The following is an 8,845-nucleotide window of genomic DNA, read 5'->3' as shown; positions in this document are numbered from 1 at the left end:
ACGCGTGTTTTTGTGTGGTCAAAACAGGTCAAAAGCATCACAATAAAACAGAAATATAAAAAAGAGGATATAACTTTATCCAACAAGGTTAAACATTCCCATAACAAATGAATAGAATAGACCTTCTACAATAGGCTCAAAATATTACATTGATAAATGAATAAAACAATGTTATTAAAAATTCAAAAACACTACGATAATAAATGATCTGAACATGACACTGGAAAAGTTAGAACATGAATTGTATAAAAACTTCACCGAAATAAATGAAGAGAAAATAATTTATCATTAAGTTCAAAACATGGTGAACATTTAAAAAAAAACATAACACATCATGCAATGAGTTCCGTCGTCCTGACATATAAATGCTGCAACAAATAAACTGTGATTTTTATGGAATATTAACCTTAACATCAGATTATTAGTTTACGAATTAGTTATTTAAGTAAAACTAGTGTTGAAAATTTTCAAAACAATGGCAAGGTCTAATTTACGTGAGTTGATAACGCATTGCTTTCTGATGAAAAACAAAAGTGATTAAACAAAGCATTCAATTTATCAATGCTAATCGAATTTTGAACCAACAGTTAATAAATGCTGACTTTAAACGCAGTCGTACAGTCACAAATGATGTGGAACGCTTAGGTTGCCCACATTTGGCAATTTTCCAGGAAAACGTTTTTTGCAAAAGTGACAACGAGAAGTTAAATAGATGAATATAGAGAAGATTAATCATTTTGCATGAACATTAGTCAATGAGAACGGTGTGTTTAAAGTGGGTACCGCATTTACTCACAGTAAATGGGAAAACAATACGAAAACAATTTAGAACTTGTCTACAGGTATTTGAATGTAAGAAAATAAGTTTATCTCAACAATTTCTCAGAATTAAAACAATAAGAGGCACCAGGTGAAACTATGTTACGTCTCTGTGGTAAAAGTGGGGTGAAGGATGGTGTCTGCTAATATTGCGACAATGTTCATATTTACGCCACCTCAGACCTTTTTGAAGGATTTATAAAATGGAAGCAGAAACGTACCTTTTTATATTTTCGTCGCATCTATAATGTATTTGTTTATTGTTAATTGATTATGTTTTTTACATTTTACATATCAAGTCAAATATCAAACATTTTCTTTTTAGGGAAATTCGACTTGATTCATAAGCATAATTTTAAAATAATAAATGGATAATAAAGTTTCTATTATTTGAGGACTTTTTGTAGAACAATATTTGCAACTTGTGGCCACTACTAGGAAGGAATCATTTTTTTTTTTTTTTTTTTTCAGTTGGGGCATAGGGAGAGTGCATAGCAAGGGCAGACTGTGGAAATTGAAATTACCAGGCAAACTCGATTATCGCCCTTTAACTCTAGTAACCAGAGAGCGACATAGTCACGTCACTTCCTGTTCTGTATATCTCTCCCTCTTTCGCGCTGAACTCTCAATAAGTCAAGATATAACAATAATGCGCTCTGGTTTCCATTAGCCAGCCAACTAATGTTGTGTTGTATCATAAAGGGGATCTGTGTGATCGTCTAGTCAGAGTTAACGTTGTGTGATCGCCTAGTTGTTCTGTCTAGTTGTTCATATGCCGTTGTGTGTGTGTGTGTTTGTGTGTGTGTGTGTGCGTGTGTGTGTGTGTGTGTGTGTGTGTGTGTGTGGTACATGTCATGTATTTTCGGACATACCTTCTGCGTCGTGGATGTTGGTCCATCTGAATTCATCTCATCTTGGAGGGAGACTGGTATCTGTTTTGGGGACGAAGATTCATTTCACTCCAAACGATGAATTGGTTTTATAGTTTATTTCACTTTCCAGATGTCTCGCAGATATTTCTATACTGTTCCAGGCTTGAGTTTTTCGGCAACAGCCAGAACCATACAGAAGTCACCCTCCAATTTTCGATTATGGTCAAGGCTGAATTTCTAGAGATCATTCTTTAAAGGTCCCTTGCAAACCCTTTTGATGGTTTTCGAACGTACTAAGCCAGTTCAAAAACATGAAGGTCTTGTAACAGCCTCTATTTTCTGGGAGGAGAAGAGGGTATTTAATTATCTTTTGTTCTATCGTTTATATTTTGCAACCAGCAACAGTCGTGATTTCCCTCATCAGTGATTTTTCTTATATAGAAATAAAGAACCTTATTATTTATCATCTTATTTACATGTGTGTTTATGGTATACCCACATATGTAAATTAGATGACAATGCTGAACACTAAATCATAAAAAATGCGATACGAATAAATAATACACAAACACTCCAAAAACTCTCTCTGCATATATATATATATATATATATATATATATATATATATATATATATATATATATATATATATATATTATTTTATACTTGTTTTCTTTACTTTACGAGTCATTTTATTAAGTGTCCATGTTCATTGAGTCAATACTCGTCAGAGATGAGAAGGGCATAAAGTCAAGGCTTGAGTGTTTCAGCAACAGCCAGAGCCATATGAAAGCCCTTCCCTAATTTTAGATTATGGCAGAGTTTCTGTAGGCCATTCTTTAAAGAACGGCTTCCTTTGCTTTTGAAAATGAAAATGATGAACAAAATTAATTAATATAAGGAATAAAAACAATGAATTATAAATTGAAATAATCGTTTAAAAGTGCAAATTTCGCTGGCTCTAACTCTGAGAAAATTCGACCAGAGATTGCTTAAAATGCAAAATAGAGCTCTCCTGATAGAGATTGTCTCTTGCAAACGTTTTGATTGTTCTCAAACGTTATAAGTCATTTGAAAAAGAGGAAGGTCTTATCACAGCCTCCCTTTTCTGGAAGGAGAGGGGATATTTATTTTGTGTTTAATCGTTTACTTTCTTCGGCCATCAACTATAGTGATTTCCCTCATCAATGATAGAAAGCACACCCTTCTCCCTTATTCTGTGGGATCCAATCCTACTTTGCGTTTAAAAAGAATGGTGTTGGAATTCAAAATTATAGCCAACAAAATGGTAACAATTTGTGCACAGAATTCAAAAGAAGAATGATTATTCGGAAGATGTGTACATTTAAATTGTGTAGTTAGCTATATAACTACATTTTATATATTTTTTTAGGTACGGACAATAACGGCGGGAAAAGCCGGTTTTATCATAATTTTTTGTAAGTTTCTGACTACTTTATGATTGTATTTAAAAGATCAAAACCTAAAGTTAATTTTAAAAAGGAAGAAGATATTTGTACACGTGTAAAAAAATTTATAATGAAAAATGTTTTCACGGCGACATTCGGAAACTGACAAGTTCAGCTAAATTTTAAACTTAAATAAATTCATCGTAAAAATCCCTTGAGAGATAAATATTAGTTTTCTATGTCTATTTCAAAGATAATTAGTAAAGTCCTAAGATATTGAATTAAATTTTAAAAAACACTTTGTTTGTACAAAACAAATAGCTTAATTAACCCCCAAAATGAGAGATTCTTGCTCCGCGCAAAAAAAAATAAAATGAAGTCGTCTAAGCATGGAATTTACGGAAGCCCAAAATGTCAAAAACTCAAAATGTGTCTGAAAATGACGTCAGGTCGTTGGAAGGAGAGGGAGTACGTGTTTTCTTATTTTCCGGCCGTGTATCTGTATATTCCTATTCTGAACGTTTGTATAATTTTTACGATTTTTTTATTTGATTATTTTTCTATGTTCCTGCTTTATAATCTTTTCAATTATTTTATTTTTCAAGATTATATAAAAATTATGTTATGGTGGAATCGCATGTTCATTAAGGCAAGAAAAAAAAAGGAAATATTTTTTTAAAATTATATTTTTGTGTGAAAATATTAAATAAACAATGCTTAATTCAATGATAATATCGGCCGTTCGAGAAATTAATTTTTCTTCGAGTTATATCAAATGTAACAATAAAAAAGAAATTGTTTTAGGAACATTACGAAAAAACATTTATTTTTTATTGCTACATTTTACGATGCTTTATTTTCATAAAAAAACAAAAATAAATTCATTCATTATTTACTACTTAAAACCATAACTTTATTAAAGGTGTTTTTATTTAAACAAAATAATACATTTACACTAAGATTCAACTAAGAATAATTGGTTCATTATATTCCGTGATCATCATTTGATAAATTTTGAAAACTTGCTGATTTTAATACTCGAATTTTTAATCGACCTTTATTTTTAATCGACTTTTCATCAACTCTATATATTTTAACTTATCGCCGTTTACTGTATATTTTAGTTTTCACTTTTAATTCTAATTTTCGCTCCTTCGGACTTTTACTTCAACACCTGACGATGATTCGTGGACGAATCGAAAGCGCTCGTGATAGCAACAACTATGGAACTTTTATTAATATTTTTGATTTTGATACAAAAAAGATTATACGGAAAATCGACAAATTAAAAAACAAAAAGAGTCATAAAGCAAAGTGTCTCTGTTGGTTTTCATAATAATAATAATAATAATAATAATAATAATAATAATAATAATAATAATAAATACATACATACATATATACATATATAAAACATATAAACATATATATATATACGTATATATACTATATATACATATATATATATATACATATATATAAACATATAGACATATATATATACACACATACACACACACATATATATATATATATATATATATATATACTGTATTATCAAAACCAAGACTTCAAAAAAAAGAATTGATAGCAAAAAAAAGTGTAATTCATTGTTAGTTACAATTGTTTCAAGACTAATTGGACAAATTCTAACATTATGGTGTTTGAAAATTTTCACATAACCAGCCTCTCTTCAGACTTATTGAAGAAAAAACACTTTAACAATAGAACAATATGTAAAGACAGTTCCCTTAAAAGAAATAAAGCATGCGAAAACATTTATCCCGGACGCATCTTTGTCAGGAGCTTATTTAAATATTTTTATATCACCTAATTTTCGTATTACTATTTAAAACTTGTTAGAAGAAGTTACCAAAAAAAAAAACTGTAGCCATTTGATATCTTTTAATAATAATACTATTCGTTTATTCCTTAAATTAGATTTCTATATTTCTTTATTTCACATAACTTATTTTTTTAAAAAATCTAGAATTTTCTTTTTTTATTTATAATATGGCCGGATCAACTAAGCTAAAACGTTACGGTTATGTTAGTTTCGTATTCAACCTATGCTCGCTACTTACTATCGGCTAACTTATTTTTTAGATTTAAGACCAGTTTTAGGTTAATATTTTATTTAATAGGGACATAAAGCCCAAACGTTACCTTATACTTATTTAATCCTCATTCATCATTCAAGGTAATTGATCCCATTCTATTTTTTATTCCATTATTCTCTTTCATTCTCATCTATTGGGATTGGCAAATATCGGGTATTCTTAGCTACGGGTATTCTTAGCTACGAAAGGGAGATAATCCCGCTCGTTATTAATTTTAAAAAATTAGCTGAAATTATGGGAACCCAAGATTGCCGTAAGTACTTATAACAGTTAAAGGGAGACAACCAGAGCCGTTTGATATTTCTAGTTTGGTAAACCCTAAAATGTGTCTATGATTTATTAATTAATTAAACAGATACAGAAAAAGCTAAGCTAGCTTATTCAACAAATTAAGATTTTAAAGTATATTTTTAATCTTGAAGCTTATGATATCCCCAAGGGTTTAACCTACGTCTGTCATCCATCCATAATCTGCTGGGGTATTCATGGCTCCAGAACCAAAATTACAACACGTGAATTGTGTTCTTGGATACCTAAATAAAATAATATATATATCCCATTAATAATTATTCTGATAATAAAACCAGTCTATAGCTCCAAGTTTGTTATACTCAGATAATGTGATGTTTACCCTTATACATATATATATCAATATATACATATATATGCATACATATATATATGTGTGTGTGTGTGTGTGTGTGTGTGTGTGCGTGTGTGTGTGGGGGGGGAGATTCATATCACGTAGGTAAGTGCAAAATGAATGCAGGTGCTCAAAATGTATGAACATTTTGAGCACCTCGCTTTACTTAAAAATTCACCAAATATCAGGAAATTAACCAATTTTAATGAAATTTTCAGTATTTATCAAATAATGATCACAGAATATAATGAACCCATTATTTTTATTTATATCTTAGTGGAAATGTATTTGTTACGTAGCGAGAAGCAGGGAGAACACAAAGCCGATATTGGGTTAAGACTATGTCACAGCTTTATTCAATAACTCATGGTAGCCTGCGAAGCTAGTCGTGTTTTCACATGCACAGTTTCGCAGGAGGTTGTAGTCGTAGCTACGTACTTCATAACACCCCCCCTTTTCCCCATTGGTTCTTGGTTTGACTAAACGGGATGTGTGGTGTGTTATAGTCGGTGTGTGTGGTGTGTGTGTGTGTGTGTGTGTGTGTGTGTGTGTGTGTGTGTGTGTGTGTGTGTGTGTGTGTGTGTGGTTTCTCAGTCATGCTGATCATGTTCGATCACCCGGTTAGATCTACGAAGTTGTTTCTCATGTGTTGGGGATCGTTGTGTTCCTGGGTTTACCTGAAAGCTCTTTGTCTCAGTGGCTGCGGCATGAAGGCTTATTTTGGTATGGAGTGTAGTGTACACCAGTTGGGAGAGTAGTTGGGTGATGGATGTGGGTTATGTTTCTTCTATAACATCTTCCGTTTACTTCGACCCCATAACTGCGTGTTACTACTTTATTAATGACTGTGTCCGATTACCAGTTGCTGTTAGGGATTTGTGGGTGGCATTTCACCCTTACAGGCTGTCCTACGGTGAGATTGGGTAGTGGCTTGGTATGACGATCATAATATGTTTTTGCCGTTTATCGTTTTTTTATGAGGCTATCTTGTACCTCTGCTTGCACTTGCGGTGTGTAATCTGTGGTTTTGCAGGGTAGCATGAAGCGAGTGCGCATGGAAAAGAACCTTTGTGCTGGTGAGCTATGCATACCGGGTGTGGTAGCATGGCACCATTCCAGTATGGCTTTCCACATGTCTATGCCTTCCTTTACTTCACTCAGCTGTCGCACACATTCTGTGTTAAAAGCTATTAGCTTCAGTGCAGAGCTAGCCCGTCCAGAAAGTAATAATGGTGAGTTGCTATCCACGACTTGGAAGGTGACCTTTTTTTTTTTTTATTCCCTTAACTTCAAAGTGGAGTGTTATTGAGCCTAAAGGTTGAAGTATAGAGTTGTCATACAGTTTCAACTTTGTGAGAGACGTTGTAGCGGTGCTTCAATAATGCGTTTGTAGTCAGCAAAGGCCAAGGTACTGCAGCTAGCCCCAGTGTCGATTTGCCTGATAGTTTTTGCGATCTGTGAGACTTCTCAGGGCATAAATGCTTTCGTCACTGCTGACTGCTTCTGTTTCCACGTAGCGCACTTTTGCACTTCGCTGGGTTGAGGATTTATTTTGCCTTTGTGATGGGATGGGTTGCGCTTGTGATTGGCATACTCTGGCAATATGGTTGCGCTTTAAGCAGATAGCACATGTGAGTCCATAAACCTGACACTTTCCTTTGTCATGGCTCTGTCCACAGAATTTGCAGTCGTTTATGAATTCTCGTGGCTTTTTCTTATCTCCCTTGGTGTAGTGGATCGTTTCTGTTGGGTTGTTCAGTTTGTCGAGCTGTTGTTCAGCCTGTTCGGTGCTCCTGCAAATATCTATCGCCCTGTCTAGGGTGAGTCCAGATTCACTGAGGAGCCTGGCCCCAACATTATTATTAACTGGATGTTCTGTTTGAGTTCAAAGTACTCTGCCAGTCTTTCCAAAATGTTGTTTATGTCTGCTCGTTCCTCTGCCGACATCGGCAAGTTTTTGTATATTTGCAGACATTCCTTGCCGATTAGTGAAAGAAGTGTGCCTACCTGTACGTTTGTAGCTTTTTCCCCAATTTCCGTCGCGTCCCATGTTAGTTTGAAAAGCACCCAGTTTTCTCGCAAATCGCCATCCATTTCCATATTTTGCTGGTGGTGGAATTTCATACGCCATGTTTATTGATGAATAGGTTTTGTCAAAATTCCGAGCTTGTTTGAAATCCACGTGGTTCAATAAATGTCTCTTCCATACGGAGACAAGGGCGTATGTAAAACTAGAGTTTAGAGTATTATACTGCGTGGGTTTTGCCGAACATGTGTTGGAAGTGTTCACTGAGTGTATATGGGTAATTCCGAAGAGAGAAATTCTGCTGGCACCATGTTACATAGCGAGAAGCAGGGAGAACACAAAGCCGATATTGGGTTAAGAATATGCCACAGCTTTATTCGCTGATTCATGGTGGCCTGTGAAGCTAGTCGTGTTTTCACATGCACAGTTTCGCACGAGGTTGTAGTCGTAGCTATGTACTTTGTTGTAGCCGCAGCTACGTACTTCATAACAGCATTACTTCAGTTAAACAAAAATACTTTTACTAAAGTTATGGTTTTCAGTAGTAAAAAAAGAATGCATGAATTTATTTTTGCTTTGTTTATGGAGATAAAGCATCGTAAATTATAACAATTAAAAAATATATATTTAATTTTTACAGGAACATTACGAAAAAATTCCCTAAATCCGTATTAGTGAATTCGGATCAAGTAAAGAATAGATACCCTGTAGCAGACGACGCCGCCTAGCGGTGACAAGCGCACATTTCAACTAACACCGGTGATTCGACCTTGACATTGGCACACGCACATAGCGTCGGTTGTTTGTAAACAAGTCAAATAGCAAACATGCTCGAATATTCGCCAGCAATTTTTTTTTTAATATACTTACAAAACTTTTGAAGATTTAAAAGAAAAAATATATATTTACAAAACATTTTTTTAAAGTAAGTAATAAAATGAACGTATTTAAATAAA

The sequence above is a fragment of the Euprymna scolopes genome, chromosome 17, assembly GCF_053919585.1.
Source record: "Euprymna scolopes isolate OS-2025 chromosome 17, ASM5391958v1, whole genome shotgun sequence".
In the NCBI taxonomy this organism is placed as follows: Eukaryota; Metazoa; Mollusca; class Cephalopoda; order Sepiida; family Sepiolidae; genus Euprymna; species Euprymna scolopes.
Note: the sequence above shows the minus strand (reverse complement) of the source record.